This window comes from Schistocerca americana, chromosome 2 (assembly GCF_021461395.2).
Source record: "Schistocerca americana isolate TAMUIC-IGC-003095 chromosome 2, iqSchAmer2.1, whole genome shotgun sequence".
NCBI classification, from domain to species: Eukaryota; Metazoa; Arthropoda; class Insecta; order Orthoptera; family Acrididae; genus Schistocerca; species Schistocerca americana.
This window is the reverse complement of record NC_060120.1, coordinates 198592275-198610398: the sequence shown is the minus strand read 5'-3', so window position 1 is coordinate 198610398 and position 18124 is coordinate 198592275.

Sequence of the window (18124 nt, the reverse complement as noted above, 5' to 3'; positions counted from 1 at the left end):
GAAATGACTTCCTGACACTTAAATCAATACTGGATGTTAACAAATTTCTCTTCTTCAGAAACGCTTTCCTTGCCATTGCCAGCCTACATTTTATATCCTCTCTACTTCGACCATCATCAGTTATTTTGCTCCCCAAATAGCAAAACTCCTTTACTACTTTAAGTGCCTCATTTCCTAATCTAATTCCCTCAGCATCACCCGACTTAATTAGACTACATTCCATTTTATTATAACTCAAAATAATAAACAAAAACGCATGAAACATTTACAATACATCAAATTGGCTCAAACTGGATACTCAAATAAATGCTGTGAAGGTGAAGTTGTCCCTAAACTAGATTGTGACATTTATGACGAAGTGGTATGTGGAGCCAATTCCTTGCAACTCAAGTCTTAAGAGAGACACACAGCCAACCCAGCATTAATTGCTGCTACATTAGTGAGAACTCAGACAATGATCACCCAAGACAGATCAAAGCTAGAAAAGACAAACAGGCGCGCTCTGCTGAGCTCGGATTATCACCTAGCAAAATGCCTGCTTTGCTGGTGCTGCGGACATACATTACCAAGCTGTCTTCTTAACTGCACAGACACGATCTGGCATACCGGAGGCAATGGCTGGTTGCTTCGACGTCCCGTCGTGGTGATGATGATGTCGCGAGTATACCCCGAAACAAATTATCCTGGTCTGGTTGTTCCAGACTAAAGACTTCCTAGCAATACAAATGTGCCTCTGAGGGAGACGAAGAAGGCTCGCCACACACTCACTGATGGTACAGTGATGGATTTTAACAAACGAAGCCACACAGTAACTCCGATACAGTCAACTTTAGCCAAAACTGCTCAAGACAGACAACATAGGCCACTTGTATGCAGAAGGCTCAATTGCCAACTGTACTCTGAAAGTTATGTTGAAGTCAAAACTTCAGCAACTTCATCCAACAGTTACAATTAAATAAAAGTATATTAGACAGCCAACGGAAGGCAGGCTGTCCAGAGCAGCGAGAGCTCAGTCTTGAAACCTACTCCGACCGAAAGGCGAGAGCCGACACCCCACAAGAGCACCCGTACAAACCGAACATAGAACATTCCTGCCCCCACGACAGTGGCCGTGGTTAACCATTCCAATCAGCAATTCGAAAACCGGCGGAAAATTCCACTTATTGCCGGAGCACTATCATTCCACCAATGGAGATTCTTGACGCCAATTTCTGTGCAGATTTTGCTACGTCACGGAGCTATGCCCTGAGCAAGCCAATGACAGTTACGATTTTGCAGAAAGCGTGGAAATTTGCCCGCCAAAACTGCCTGGGTACACAAGTCATTCCCACGCCTCACTGGTAGCCCGCCAGAATGTGTTTTCGCTAAGTTTCTGCGAAGTAACAGAACCTCTAGCCCAGCCACTACTTCAGGCCCCTGCGAGCGTGTCTCCGCCGCTATTCTACAATGTCGGTGTCTGGAAAGCATTCACTCAACTCCCTCACACCTGTCGGCTTACCCTTTCAAGATCAGCAGATCCCGCCTGTCAGTGGACCACCCAGGTGACGAGAGATGCTGCGTGGGAAGTCCGCGTGTGAAGGAATAGCAACTTTTCACCGCATGCAATTAGAGACGAAAATCGTAAGATAGAAATATGAGAGGGGGGCTTATGCCACCTCTCACTATTTCATTTTCTTTTGGTATTGACAGTCTTCCCCTTCTAATCATTCTGAGCTGAATCTATCTTCTGTAACATTCTTCTCTATCAGGGAAGGTGGCTTTGTAGGTGTAAGATGGAGTCATGGGATTGAGATGAAGTAAGTTTTGTGGTGAGAGAGATGGGGGTCAGTTTGTGATTGAAGGCGGAGTGACATGTACAAATATGAGAGTAACCGGATGTGACAAGGGCAGTTAGTAAACGAGATCTAGGTGAAGAATATTTTTTACGAGTGGAATATGAATGAATGTGGAGAATATACGTATATTTTCTAAGTACAATTCTTGATTTCTGTAACATAGTGGTGAAGGTATGAGGAAGAAGTGATGAAAAGAGACACTACATAAAAAGTGGTAATTATGTACTATAAAATGTTTGTAAATAATTGCTTTATAGGAAATATGTTTTTTACCATTAAATATTTCCAAGTTGAGTGAAAGTTAAACAGAAAAAGTTTTATAACCTTTGCTTGCAATAGCAACTAGTTCTTTTAAATTCATTATGTTTTTATAAAAGAAGTAAATTTTAGAAAAGATTTTCGAATAGATTTGATCATGCTGATTTGAGTAAGCAATACTTTGTTAATTTTCATTCATCTGAATTCAAGTTAAACTAAATAGTAAAAAATGTAAATAATCTCCTATACTATAAGAAATTGTATATTAGGATGTATATACAGGAAGTAGAATTAGACGGAAGTATGGTTTCAGGTACAGCAATGCATGTAAGCCATGGAGGGACCAATAAGTGGAGAATGGAGGTGTGTTATGGGCGCTACAATGCAAGGTGCCGTACTTAAGACTCACGGAAAAATGTGTGATAAAGAGGCGATAGTTCTGTGCAGTTTTTTTAAGGTAGGACAAAATACTATTATTAAATAGGACACCAACCGCAGTGCCTAAAAAAAGTTATTCAAAAAGTAAATGTAAAAGATTGTTAAAAAGGTTAGGAATGTTTCTGAGAGATTGGCAAGAAAATGTTTCCAAGTAAGAAAGGATTATTATTAAAGAAATTAAAGATTTTAGACTAGCTTAGTTATAGACTGCCAAGTTCGAAGTAAGAGATTTGTGATTTCAGTTTATAAGAATGAGAATATTTTTGTGAAATATTTTGTAATTTTCAGGATCGATGTTACTATAATTATAAAATTTTTTGGAACCAAATTTTATAATCATAGGGGGTGTGAGGCGTAGCGCAGTATAACGATCCTGCCTTGGTGGCGGTTAAGTGGAAGATGTGCCTCAGAGATGGATAGTGACAGATGGTGACGCGAGACTGGACGCACACGTAGTTTATGTCTCAGCCAATAGAGGACAATATTGGATAGGGGGACTGTGATTATAGTTTCGATTGTGCCCACTACAGTGCACTAAAGTAACAGAATGTTTTTCATAAACTGTTCTAGTATTTTCATGAAGTGTTACTATTTCTTTTCTGTATGTAAAATGTTATAAATGTGTTTTAGCAGTAAGAATGATGAGTGAGTGTGGTTTAAGTTTAATATGAAGATAATTGTTTAACGAGTTATGTAGTAGGATTTAGTGTGGGAACATTTCGAAGAAGTATGGATATGAGCAAAGGGGATTTTTGTAGAATAGATTTGTAAAGTAAGTTTATGGTAAAAGGAAAGTTATTTCAGGTATAAATAACAATAGTAAATAACTTTATGCATAGACAAAACTTCAGCATATTAGATAATTACGTCGGTAAAAAGTGCAGTCATTAGGTTTACTATTTTGCGATTGTTTATGGATGAAAAGCGCGGACTGACGCGGGAGAATGTTGTTTTGCTATTGGCTGTTGAGTAAACTGACCAACGGTAAAGCAATGTTCTTTGCGAGCGTTGCTCTGCTGGTAGAGAAGACTTAGAGTATTCTAGAGAGGAGTCGAAGCCTAACCATGAAAGAGATCGGACGTGTGCAGTAGTAGTTCCGATGGAAATGATAAGGTGCCGGATCTAGCAGTGTTTCATACATGAAAAGTGTTGGAAAGTGACGGCGTAATTATTCCGATGTGTGTGTAGAAATTTCGGAATTTTTTAAGCGAATTTTGTGACGAGATAAGACATGTATTCTGCGTGGCGTATTGAGCAGGTCTGTGGTTAAAAACTGTGACTGCATTTGGAACCGACAGACTTAATATTTGGCGAGCATTATCAATCAAAAACAGTCAGTATTTTTGTAGCTATTACGTTTTCAGGAAATGCAACACCATAAACTTGCTAATGTGAGTGAAAGGGATTGTGAGTGACTGTGTTAAGACTAGCACGGGTTTGGCAGTGATACTTGTTCACCTAAGTTTCAGAATATATTAATAGAGGACAAAATATCCAACCTTTCATTTCGTGTTTCTCCCGAAACGTAGATTAGTGACTTTAATTGCAGCCTGGTTCACATCGAAGTACAGTTGGTTTCGGCTAAGACAGTGTTCACAGGTAGGTGCAGGTTCGTCGTAAACGGACAGCAAGAACAGCGCCGCCGCACAACACTACTTCAGACTATAGTCGAATCCATGCCACGTCATGCTCTGGCACTTCTCGCCAGGGCCGTACATAATACTGGTCAGCTGTACCAGTATGGAGCTCTTCAGTGTAGTATTGCAAAGGATTTAACTGTTGCTTTGTGTTGGTTTTATTTTACTTAATTTTTTTTTTAGTCACGAAGATCTTCCACCTTTCGTACTGCTGTAATATAGTGGCATGTTCCGATAACGATGACTGGGTAGGTAGCGATCACTAACTCTGAAAAATGGAAACTTTATTTATTTCTGAAACTGCTGAGTGAAATTGAATACAAGAGAACCTTCTTAAACTGCTGAGTGAAACTGAATGTACTGTCTTATTGCAATTTTTCATCATTTCCTTTGTGACCTACAGAATTATGACTGACACATACAACTCGAACTTATTGTATTCATTAATGGCCCACAATATACAAGAATAACGCAATCTGACTATTAATTAACACAAAAGGATAGCCCTCAATTATAAGATATTCTAACAATAACCCATACATTTCATAAGTCACTTACCTGACAGAAAATCTTTATGACACGAAATACAGCGAGTATACAGCCAGCTAAATAAAAAGATTCTAATACTGGAGGCTCTAACTGCTAATACACATGTGGTTAGCAAAGGAAAGATTTTGTTGCAGAGCAAACAGTTTATTTATCAGTATTTACCTCACTCATGTGACATCCAGTTCCAAAAATTATATAATTGTCTGTGACACCCAGTTCCAAAAATTTTGAAATTGCCAATAATTCCATTACGCACATTTTGCAATCCTTGTCCAACCAATATTAAATCTCCATGACGGACACACGTCCAGACCGTCCACTCGTGCTAATACTGCTTCTAACCTCCATCACTGCTAACTATTATAAATGAAAAATGAGAGCATCCTTAGAAACATTAACATGATACATGAGCATTAAAAGAAAACACAATAAATAATGTCTGAACATCTTTCCAGAGTAAAGAATATCCTACACGAACAGACTAGATTTGAGGATAACAGTATTCCTCATCATACTGAATGCAGCTTAGTATCAGAAGGAAACAAAATTCTACCAAATTTATATTATCAGGTAAACACATAGAGACAGGAAGAACACAGACATACAAGGGTACATAAACACATAGCAGATAGACACAAAAGGAAAGGAAAGGATCTGTTTTCAGTGTAACATTTGGTACTGCAGTAGCTGTGGTGAGCATTGTATTCCTCTTGTTCATTTTTCTCCTTTCAATAATATCCTTCATGCCGATCTCTTTATAACTTTCAGCCTAAACCACTTCTTTTCCAACTAAAACTTCATTTATCTCTCTTACGTCAAGATTTGTCCCCCAAAAAAGGTCATATCTATCTGTATTAATACTTTCATTTATTTCTTACCCATCATTTGTTTCCAAGAAAATCCTACCTAAACCTGTTGTCACTATACCCTACTCGTCTGTTCATTTCGCTTTTCACAATAATTGTTACTCTTTGGCCAAACCTTTTTCTCATAGCTACTCAATGTCTTTCTTCCCAACTCATCACAACTCATTTTCTTACATAGCATACCGCCCTCTTACATTAATTTAAATCTACTGAGCTGAGATACATAAATTAGAGAATGAGGCAATACAGCAGCACAAAACAGTTAGCGCAAGCAAGAATGACAAAAATGCAAATTGGCAAAGCAAGCAGCAGCATATTTAAATTTGGAAAAAATAAAATGCAACATTAAAACTAATATAAGGCATCATGTAGCAAAAAGGAAAAATAAATGATTGGTAAAACTGGCTTATCGCAGTAATACAACTAAAATCTCAGTAGGACAATGCCTGACAAATAGCAGCAGCAAATTCAATAACTTTTACTTAAAAATGAGAAAGCACAAGCAAAAAAATATTACAGATAAAACAGCAATGCAGATCTTAATGTCTATGTCACATCTCAACACTAGAGTGGTGCACCATAACAACTTATTCTACCAAAAAATTACCAAGTCCTTTAAAAGAAAATTATGTATGCAATTCCTGTTACTAGTCCCTTCTTCTTCTCATTATTCTTTCCTATCCAAAGATCTTTTTTAAGAATGTGGATCATAAAATTATTATTTAATGGATCTGTTGGCAGAAATTGTTCACATTAGCATATGTATTGAATTTAATTTACAAGTCCAATGCTGCAGCACATCTAGGAACTAGATATCAAATAAAATAAGCAAATATGTACGAAGTAAAGCATAAAAACATTATTCATCAGCGATATGGCTTTTCATAAGTCAGTAAAAATTCTCTCAGCTCCCGTAGAAAGACACTTGTGATAATCAGGTGTGTAGATGTAAGAATATTTCTCATCACTTCAGGAGCATTTCAGTAAGTATCACGAAGTATGAGCTCCAGAATGTAATCATATGTTTCGAAGTCATAGTGTGTCATGTTTGTGGTGCGTTATGCAAAGAAATGACAATAGCATGGTCAACGGCATCTCTTTTCTACAGCTGTGCATTTGAAAGGCAACACAGCAATGGGTTTTTCCAGGCAGCTAGCGTGCAGCTGGGTGCAGCAGAGCGTTATGTCAAGGTCATATACACTTTTTACCAACATATTTATGATAACAGTTTCCACTATAGTGACAGTTTGATACAAATAAAAATTTACACATTATAAATGTCTAGAAACGAAATATCAATAACAGTGTCAAAAATTTCAGTTGGCATTGTAGTACTCACATTCACACATATACTCACATCTCATAACTCTTAAAGTACAATTCTTTGTTTCCAATATTCTTTTCCACAAACCAGAGTCCCTAACTCTTACTCATTATTCATTGCTTCATTACACATATACATATTCGTCGATACTTCTTCAATATTTCATTATAATAAACACATAGCATAACCACTTTCCTCATATAGCATCGCCTTATTGATCATGAACTTATCACAACATCGTAATACACATCGTCGTCATAATAACATTATCACAACAGATCAATCAAATCTCAAAATCGTTGTAGCTTTCTCCAATAACCCCAAAACCTCTAGAAATAAATGCTCTCTTGCTCGTTTCAGTAGTGTCATCTACCTCAAATGTACTTCAAAAATCATGATCCCATAAAACATACATCACTCAAAGCTCTCACAGAACCACAATGGTTCCGAAAATATATCAACAGTTCACAAAATACAAAGTACAATTTCCTAATATGCGAAGTGATTCAACTGTGTAATTACATAGACATGTGTCACTGATGTAGTAAAAATATTCGTGTCTCTCTATTAAATGACTGATAGCTGTGCAGTTCTGTGTTAGAGAAATATGGTACCGATGTGTAACACTGTATAAGCAAATACCATATTAGCTAGGGCTCGTTGCAGTTGCCACATGCATGGTACACAAAGTAGACGTACTCCCGTGAGGGATAATGTAATTATACCTCATATGTTACAGATCAAAACTGCGGAGTGAAATGTATTGCTGCAAACGTTCTCTGTATCGTTGTAATTAAAAAATATTTCTCAAAATGTTCCAAGTATGAAAAGTAATCACTCAAATGCTTGTCATGTAGCGCTAAACTATAGTTCTTACTGTAAGATAGTTTCTGTCATTGGTAGTGGTAAAATGTGCCAAGTGTCGTAGTTATCATCGTCCATAAGTAAAGTCCTCCAAAAATTGATGTACTTGCCTTGTTATATACAAAATTAAATGTGTATAAATATCGTAGTTATTACGTTCATTCTCATGACCTTGAAAGAACTATACTGTAATGTATTGTTGTGTTACGAAAATAACTGTCTCACTCTAGCTATTCCCCAAAGGTCACTACTAAAAGATGTTTTACTTTTCAGAAGGACAGAAAACTGTGCAAACATAAACAGACACAGCGTAAAAGCAATATTGTGTCACATATCAGTAGCATCGTAATGTAATCGTACAGCTGTCAAACAAACCAAACACTATGTCATCTGTGATCCCCCAGAAAGTACTTTAAATACCAATTTTTTTTCAAGTAATCCAAAATGTTGCAGTAAAACCTCATTAGCAGAATATGTTCCAAGAATGTGGACTTTATAGTCGTGACGTAATCGTGCAACTAACAAGCAAAAATGTACACACAATAAGACTGTGTCGTCTGCTCCTCATAAAAGTGGACTCGTAAAATTACTGTAATTGATATTCATACCAGATCTATCGTCAGTTTCATAGGTACATTTTGTGGCTGCCTGCAGTGTGAGTCATTGTCTATTATCTCTTTGTTGTCGTGCGTCGTTACTGGGATTTGGAGGTCTAATTTCTACAATGTCAGCTTGTCGAGAGGGCCCTGCCCTATTTGCATCACGCCAGTTCTGATTAAATTCTGGACTGTTGTCATAACTATAGCGCCTGTCGTCATGTCGGTAATTTCTGAAATTTCTTTCTTGTCGATCACGTGGTGGAGAATGTCTTCCGGAATCATAATTACTAGGTGGGCTGTTGCATCTGAAGTAATTTTGTCTCCGTTGATAACAATTGTTCTGGTTCCCATATTGTCTGTTTCTATGGTTATCTCTGTCATAGTCATTGCTATGGAAATTTGATCTTCCTCTGAAACTATAATTATTCTGCCAATGGTTGTCATACGAGTTGTGTCTGTTTTGATCACGATTTGCTTCATAAGAGTAGCCTTGTCGTGTCCGGTGATTATTTCTGCCGTCACGGAATTACGATGGATGTGATCTGTAATTATTGCTTCCCTGTTTTCGCATCATGTGGTTGTCAGTGTCAATTTCTAATTTTTGCAAAAGTCCCTGAAAAACTTCGATGTCATCTTTACAACGTCTTGCCAAAATAATATGTCTTAAATGTTCAGGCAACTTAATTAAGCAAATGGGAATAAGTTCCAAGGGACTGTACGGGTTTGAAAAATACTGACTTTTGTGTAATATTACTTAAAAATATTTTACTGGGCTGGAAAATTCAGACTGTTCGAAATGTTTCATCATAATAATTAAAAGATGGCGGCCACTGAGTGACGCGCGTTTCTTTGGCTCGCGAGTTTTTCCGCTCATTGAAGGTGTTACAGAGAAGTGCGGCAGTCCACAACGTGTGCATCCGACTAAACAAGTGTTACTTGCCGTGGTGGGTTGTTTTTCGTTGATTACCAGAAGCGATAAGTGATAAGTGAGTGAAAAATGGGAAGAGCACGAGTAAGCGGCAGCAGGCGAGGCTACAGGGGCGCAGGCAGCGCGGGTGCCTGGTCTTCGGTGGCAGGTGAGGCCTCGCTTCCCGACATCGGGGAGCTCGTCCGGTCCCAGGTGAGTGCGGCGCTGCACAGTAAAGACACGCTAGACGTAATCGTGCAATCCATCACGGACTCTGTGACGGCCGCGGTCATGGACAAACTGCAAGAGTCTGTCGGGCGCAACAGCACCGAAATCCAATCTCTTAAAAAGTCCCTGGCCGCACAAGAGAAAAAGCCGCCGAAATAGAAGCTAAACTGTCTGCGGCCACCGATGAAATTGAGCAGTATCAGCGAAGCAACAGCTTGCGCTTGTTCGGCGTAGCTGAAAACGATCGTGAAAACACCGACGACCTGGCCATTAGCCTCGTGCGTGAGAAACTTGGCGTGCAGATCGACGTAGCCGATATTGACAGAAGCCACCGTGTTGGGCGCAGGATACCAGGTGTCATGAAACCCAGGCCCATAATAATTAAATTTGTGTCATACCGGAAAAGAGCTGAAGTGTTTGCTCAGAAAAGAAAACTCGCCAAGAGTGGGGTTACCCTGAGGGAACATCTGACACGCGAAAGACTAAAAGTTTTGAACACTGCGATCACACAGTTCGGCCTTCAAAATGTATGGACCCAGGATGGCAGGATCGTAGTCAAGACGGAAGGAGGGAGGAAAACGGTGACGATCATGTCCGAACTGAAAGACTGAGCGAAATCTCGCGAGACACAAAGTCTCGTATTGTACTCTGTCTAATATAAGTTAATTTTTATTCTCTTTTCATTTTTTTACGTAAATATTGCTTCGTTATTTCTGTAAGTACCATAAGTACTCTATTTAAAATCAGTCAATTGTTTCACATAAATATTGCTTCTTTATTTGTCTATCATAAGTGCTCATGTATATTCATATTGTCAGTCAAACGGGAATTAACATTCTCCATTAACAGGAATCTCCTTAAAACCGCCTTTCTATATCTGTTATTTTCATCCTCGTCACTACCACTACTACTACTATTATCTTTTTCGTAACCACTACTGCCACTTTCCATCTTTCTTTTCGCTCCCTTCTCCGATACTTCCAGCTTGTCTTTCACCTTTAGCCCACAGACGCTTGAGTCAGTCACGACCTTGGACACACCTGTAAATATGTCTTCCCCCGCGAAATCCAGCTTTTGTCCCTCTTCCGGCCAGCAGGTAGACGGAGCGCGCTCGGTCCTACAGGCGGCCACAATGGGACGGACCGGTTCCGGCGGCGGGCTTTTTGTGGCCCACGTGAGCGCTCTGTCGCTAACGGCTCACTTCGACGAGTTCTGTGACCTGTTCTGCCAATCGCTGTTCCATATTATGCTCGTCTCTGAAACTTGGTTGAAACCAAACATTTCTTCCGACGCTATCCGAATCACTGGTTACTCTCTCCTAAGGGCAGATCGTGAAACACGACGCGGGGATGGTGTGGGTGCCTATGTTCGCTCTGATCTGAGACCTACTATACTATGCGCATCGGATGCAAAGGGCGAAGGAGAAGCAGAGTTCTGGTCTTCGAAATAAATACATCAAATCAGAAACTGCTAATTGGAGTAATCTATAAACCTCCAAACATCGGTGCTATGTCCTCCTTTCAGTCTGCCCTGTCCTCGGTAGTGACACTGTATGAACACATAATCATTATGGGCGACACAAACATCGACTTACAGTTAAACTCTCCCTCTGCAGAAAAACTAAGGAGACTGTTCCACTCCAATGATATGAGTTTAACACCGCTGGACCCAACTCATCACACGCCACGCAGCCATACACTCATAGATATAATAGCAACAAAGCGACCAGATAAAATAATTCGCACCAATCAGACATCCGCTCCGGGACTCTCTGCTCATGACGGGATATTCTTAAATTACTCAGTGCATACTACCAAAGAAAAATCTCACCTGGTAACCTACAGAAACCTAAAAAATGTTAACCAAAACGCTCTTCAAAAGGATTGCTCAGACATCCCTTGGCATGATATAAGCAATGAACCGACTTGAGACGCAAAAATTCGGGAATTATGTCGCAAAATTATTGCACTGGATGGTAAACATGCTCCTCAACGCACTGTCAAGGTAAAGAGAGCTCCCGCTCCGTGGCTCACCACTGCATTACGCCAGTTAATGAATAAGCGTGATGCTGCACATAGGGCCTTCAAGCGTAACCCAACTCCCGAGGCGTACGAAGCTTATAGGAAACTCCGAAATAGAACCAAACAAAGCGTGAGGAATGCCAAAATCAGACATGCCCGCTCTGTCGTATGCGGCATATCAAAACCTGCTGCACTGTGGAAAAAGCTGCGCAGTTTCGGTATAGGGAAGCGAAGATCTGACGCTGTTTATCAAGCGTCTGCAGAAGAATTAAACGATTTCTTCTCAACAGCTGTAAACTGCCACGCAGCGACAAATTACTAGCCCCAAGATATCAATCTCTCGAGAGACAAGTTTTCCCTAAGACATGTCACTACTGGCACAGTACACAAGGCAATTATGAGAATCTCTTCCGAGGCAGTAGGAAATGATGGAGTGAGCATTGGCATGATTAAGAACGTCATAGACACTATTACTCCAGTTATCACATACATCTTCAACCTGTCTCTTGTCAGTAGTACATATCCTACTGAGTGGAAGCAAAGTTTAATTCAACCTATACCCAAGACTGACAACCCTAAGTCGCCAGGTGCTACAGGCCGATCAGCATACTACCTGCAATATCTAAAGCCCTAGAACACATCGTCCATGAACAGCTGACGGATTACCTCAAAACTCATAACATCCACGACAAATATCAGTCAGGCTTTCGAAAGCACCATAGTACAGCAACTGCATTAATCAAAGTAACTGATGACATTAAACATGCTATGGACAGACGTGAAGCTACCATCCTAACGCTGCTTGACTTTAGCAAGGCTTTTGATACAGTTGACTTTGATATATTACTAATTAAAATGAAGCAGCTGAATTTCTCAAACAGCGCAATACACTGGTTCGACAGCTACCTCAAAAACAGAAGTCAACAAGTCATTTGTGTATCGGAAAAGTCATCATGGAAAAACGTGCGCTCTGGAGTTCCCCAAGGCTCCGTCCTTGGTCCATTACTCTTCTCACTGTACATTAATGATATTTCTTCAGTGATTCACTCCTGCAACTACCATCTATATGCCGACGACATCCAACTGTACATAAGTGCAAGCCCCAAGAACATTGCTGACGCAGTAGCGAGTATGAACGCAGATCTTTGCTCTGTTTCTCGATGGGCACAGAACCTAGGTCTGAAACTAAACCCCAAGAAATCCCAGGTCATACTTATATCTCATCCAAAGTTAATCAGTCGGTACTTTCGAAACAGTCCCTCAAATACTTCTCAATGGTACCCAACTACCATACCAAAAAACAGTAAAAGACCTTGGAATAATCTAGGATGAACACCTAAACTGGGAAGAACAAACAGTCACAGCTTGCCGGAAATCGCTCTCCTCCCTACATGCAATTCAAAAATTTATAAAAATATTTCCAACCCATGTTAAACAAAAATTAGTCCAAACACTAGTCTTGCCTAATCTGTGATGTAGTTCAACACGGCACAAATAGTGAAAATTCGAGATGCCTCGAGCTAGTGATGAATGCTTGTGTTAGATACGTATGCAACATACGGTTGTATGATCATATCAGTCCTTCATACTCCCAGCTAGGTTGGATACGCCCACATAAGGCACGCGATCTCCACACGATGTGCTTACTTCATCGATTTCTTAGCCACTGGTGCCCCCAATACTTATCTTCTCACATTAAACACCTATCATCATTCCACAACCACAATACCAGATCGGATAGTCTAGTATCTTGGATGTACCTTTACATAACACAAAATCATTCTCCGTGTCATTCTCCATCTCAGCCTTACGACTGTGGAACGCGCTCCCCTGTGATCTGCGTCTTATCCAGAACCACTCAATATTCAAGAGGGAACTCAAGACTTATATATTAGGGACGGTATAGCCACCATTGTTGTGCCTCTCTCATCTTTTTCTTTCTCCTCTCCATCATAGCTTCGAATTTAACCATTCTATTTCTCTTCCTCTAACCTATCTACCTCTTCTATATCTCTTTCACCCCATTCTATCGTCTTATGTCTCTGCTTGATGAGAATAACTCACAAGCTGCAAGAATATAACGAGAAAATTCCCAACTAGCAATAGGACTGACATTCATAAAAGAAAAATATGTTTACTTTCATATACATAGTCATTACTATTATTATTATTCTTGATTGTTATAATTATTTTTTGATTGTTATAATTATCATTGTACTACTTTTATAATCTCTAATTTTTTTTCTTAACATTAATACTGTATAACATGTCATATGTCCTTAATGTTCTGTAGAAACTGAAATTTGTTGAATCTGAGTATGCCTGGTTAGGTGTAAGAGAGGGCCTGAAGGCCCTAATCTTGCCAGGTAAAATAAATGCATAAATAAATAACTAAATAAAATAAATAAATAATACGGTGTTTTACTCGATGTTGAGTAGCCTGAGACCAAAATGCAGAAAGGAAGGAATGATAAAAATCTCTATGTGACAGTCACGAATAACCGATCGCATTCTTACTGCTGGTTCATTTTCTAGATAGCCACACATAAATTCTAATCTGTGCTCTAATGACCAATTACGAGGAAATCAATGATGAAGCCAAGCTTGTGCATGTACGTCATTACTGGAATTTTTGAATGTTTTAAATTTACGCGTTGTAATGAAGAGCTTATAGTCAAAGTTATCGTGACGCCGAGTCGCATATCGGTCATTCTTACGTTGTGTCGGCGGTTCCATCTCAAGGCTCGTTGCACCTTGCCAACTCCTTTCAAAATCTCAGAAATACCCTGTGTTATTACTTTGTGACTTTTCCGTATTTTTAAATCCCTATTCCCGTGTCGGAGCGCGAGTATCCTCTGAAATATGTAGTTCTTGTATTATGCGTGCCAACTGATTTTGTAGTTCCCGCATTTCTCTTTTGTGTTGCGTATTAATTTGTTTCTGACTCTCTTTGAATTTTCTAATTTCCTAGTACTCTTCTGTGTCAGTAGAGGCTACCAGTCTTCTATCATTCAAATTATCATCTACCTTCGTAGTTAAATTTTTTAACTGATCCGAAAGTTTTCCGACAATGAGTTAATTTCCTCCATGTATTTTTCTGTACCAAATTTAAGATTGTGTATTTGTGTCGTAATCGTATTTACTGTGTCCTTAACGTTTTCCTGATTTTTTACAAGTTGCCTGACCGTATCGGTAGATGCAACTGAGTCAGTTTTAGCCTGCAAGGTGTCGTGATTTTCGTGAACAATGATCTGCAGTTCTTTTATGGCTGCTTCATGATTCCGTAATGCGTTTTCATGACGCGAAAAAATAGGCCGAAAATACTCATAAATTTGTGTTTTCACATCTTTACAAATTTTGTGACATTACGATTCGATTTTAAACAATCAGCAGTTACATCTTCACGTGTTTGTTTAAGCGTTTGCGCAATTATGTCTAACTTTGGGAGTTGTTGCTGTGCTCGTTTTTGATTCTGTTTCATTTGTTGCTGTGTTTGTTTCTGATTTTGTTCCATTTGTTGAATTAATTGCTGTAACAATGTATTAGTGAATGAAACATGTTGCTTTGTGCTTTTCGGCAATGCATTTGCACTGGCAATATTCGAATTTTGAAGAGAAAAGAATGAATACTGACTTAATTGAGAAAAGGTTAATGACACAAAACCTGAATCTACGGTATTTGTAAGATTTTGTTCTGTTGTTTCATGTTCCTTTGTGCTTTTCGACAGTGCATTCGCACCGGCAATACTCATATTTGGAAAACCAGAAACTGTGTCGTGACTTAATTGAGGAAAATGTAATGACGCAAAACCTGAATCCACGGTATTTGCAAGATTTTGTTCTTTTATTTCACATTCCTGAGGCAAACAGTTACCGAACGATCGATAGACAATAGTTCCCTGTTCACTGATTGTTTCACATTCCACTCCGTTATTTACTGCCTGGTCAATGTCCCTATGCACTGTTATCAAATTATTGTCTCGAACATTTGTCACTTCATTACACGGTGGTGCTAACAAGCTACGCTCATCGTCACTGTCATTTCTCAATTTGCTTTGCAGCCTAGTTTTACGTTTTTCACACGCCATGTTCATCGCAGTGTTTCACACGATAACACCCAAAACACAATTTGAAGAGCAAAAATAAGTAGGCACACTAAAATAGCGCTGAAAATAATCAAAATCTAATTAGTTGCAAACACGACTGGGAGATACTTAATGTAAATCCACATGCATGCCACAGCTGCTTCGCTCATTACAATACAGTACAACAATAACAAACCACAACTACAAACGAAATTCCATATACAATTATGCGCTAGCAGTAAACAATAACTAATTTATAATCATGCACTAATTATTCAAACTACAAGAAAATCAGAAGATTCCGGTGAAGTATCCTCGGCTAAGGGTCGACTGCTGAGTGAAACTGAATGCAAGTGAACCTTCTTAAACTGCTAAGTGAAACTGGATGCACTGTCTCTTTGCTATTTTATATCATTTCAGTTCTGACCTACAGAATTCTTTATTCTTTCACTAGTGTCTTCTCACACAGCTTTCATAAGGTTGGCATGGTTACAACGGATTTGGCATGGTTAACTAAAAGTGATAGCTGCCACCACCATGTACCTCCCCCCCTCCCCCAACCCTCACCCCCATCACGACAGAATCAGTGTACCCCAGCTGTCTGTGTCAAGTGTACATCATGAGTCGTGTAACTGAGGCAGGACGTGGGGACCAGCCTGGTATTCACCTACTGGGATGTGGAAAACCGCCTAAAAACCATATCCAGGCTGGCTGGCACATTGGCCCTCGATCCGGGACCGGCGTGCCTACCCGAGTCCATGAAGCAACGCATTAGCGCTCTCGGCTAACCTGGCCGGTTCTGACCTACAGAATTATTCCTGAGAAATACACTTCGAACTTATTCCATTCATTAATGACCCACAATATACAAGGATAACGCAATCTGACTATTAATTAACAAAAAAAGGATGAACGCTGTAAGAGGTCCAAGCAGATGTAATTTCGATGTATTGCTCATGCGCTGCCTGCGATATGCAAGGTATAAGAGAATCACTGACCAGAGAGCAGTGTTGACTGAGTAGGAACTGTGTAGCTGTAGCAGTAAGTTGTTGCTAGTGGCTAGTCTGCAGTCTGCTCTGGCCTGGTATAGTGTATCGTGTTGGTTGGGCCGGTCTCGGTGCAGTGATGCTGGAGCCTGAGTATTATTGTATAAGGTAAAAAGCAGCCTCGCGCATATCTAATAATGTTATCTGAACTCCCATGTAAATGTTTTAAAAATGTCCTAATAATAATCTTTGTCATATAAAGTAATTTTTTAACAAGCATTCATTTCAATTTAAAGAATTTACTAATTTCTCCAGTCCATGATCATTCCGATTGTTGCAAAAAAAAAAAAGAAAAATCAGTTGCTTCCTTTCATAAATGACCAATCTTTCGGCCAGCATTGCACAGAGTTGTGCCGGAAAAATTTATTGTAAGAGCAGACATATTCGGCGACTTTATTGAGGTAAGAATTTTTCCCTTTTTATTCAGAATGATCTTACAGGGGCATGTCGCAGCACTGCTGTCGTCCAAAATTTACCAGGTTAAATTCACAGTTAATTATTGAAAAGTCATAAGTGAGCGACAATTTAATTGAGAGGTTAGTTACATTGTTTTATTACCAGGTTACTGAATTTATTTTTTATTATGAGGTTTAGGAATTTTTCTGTTTCGAGCTTACATTAAATGAGAAAAGAATTTTGTGGGTACATTAAATGGGAAACAAATTTTGTGTGGAGGTTAAATGTGAATGAATTTCTGTGGGGAGGTTGCAAATGTGAAAGAACGAATATTGTGGGGGGTTACACTTAGCGACCCTGCCAGGATCGTATTTTCTTTGTGAATTTCTGAAAAGTAGTCATATATCTGCTCTTATTTACTTAAATGTAGTTTGCATCTGGCGCAACACATTTACTAATTTGTCACACTTTCTTTCACAGATCATCGGCAATTTATTGCTCTTTGTTGTAATTGTTTGTTCCATTTCACTTTGTCTTTGTTTCATTTTGTGCTTAATTTTGATTTGTGAAAAATGCCGCAAAAAACTCTTAACAGTACATCGCAATGTGCAATGAGTGAAATAGCCGAATCAAATAATTTGACCGATAATAATTGCGACACATAGTGTAATAGTGATAATCGTCTAGTTACAGATAATCAGTGCCTGCCAATCACTAGTATTGAGTTAAATCCTAATGATGGGCAAACAAATTCAATTATGTCCACAGTAAATTTAACAATTGATTACGTGGCATGTTCCGTTACAATGAATGCTGCCCAGTTTGATACACCTAATTTGCAAAATTTGAATAGTGAACAGATAAATTTTTCTCACGAAGATGAACCATGTAGTCAGAATACGTCAGATTTATTTGATTCCGGTGTAGTGACCAACAGTGCATATCCAATTGGCGAACCTTTTCAAGAATCAGAGAATGACCAAATGGTTACACAAAACTTGACAAATGCAGATACACAATCACACAGCACAGAAAATAGAGTCGCTAATTTTGGCTTGGATCAAGTTATGGC